Here is a 653-nt window from a genome sequence, read left to right as displayed (position 1 = left end):
TATCTTCTATTTTTTAAAAAAAAGTTTCTATTGTGTCGATTTTTTTCTTCCGTGTGAATTTATTTCAGTGGACCTGTAATATATTTTATACTTTGGTTTTTGTTTTTTAGTCTTTGTCAGTGTACCTTTTCATTGCTTGTACATTTCATTGGTGTGTAAAAACACTTCCCATTAAAAGATTTTCACACGTGTAAATACCTGATATTTATAAAGTACTTTTTGTTGTTATTATTATTATTTTTTAGGGCTTGAGGATTTTTATTTTCGTTTGCCTGAGAATACAAACCTAGCAGCTACTGAAAGCCTGTGCCACAGACGCCTGTCCGTACGGCTGTAAGGGATTGGCGAGCTCTGCCCCAGTGGTGCGCGCACGAGGAGGCGGCCAGCGCCATAATTAGGCCTCGATTCAGATACTTAAATGTGTGGTAACTTCTTAAGAAGTGAGTAATCCTGTTGCCTTCAAGGAGCCTGTTCCCACACTTCGCTCTACATGTGCTTAAATGCCTTCTGAATTGAGAGCTTAGGCCAGGGGCTCCGCGCTTTTAACGGTAGCTACAGTGCGTTAATCTGTAGCTGGAACTGAGCTTTTTTTTCTTTTTTCTTTTTTTTTTAACAAGCGGTAGTGAGTTTGCCAAAACACTCGGGCTCGTGTT

The sequence above is a fragment of the Phaethon lepturus genome, unplaced genomic scaffold, assembly GCF_000687285.1.
Source record: "Phaethon lepturus isolate BGI_N335 unplaced genomic scaffold, ASM68728v1 scaffold43601, whole genome shotgun sequence".
Lineage (NCBI taxonomy): Eukaryota > Metazoa > Chordata > Aves > Phaethontiformes > Phaethontidae > Phaethon > Phaethon lepturus.
The sequence above is the reverse complement of the archived record's forward strand: the minus strand, read 5'-3'. Positions refer to the sequence as shown.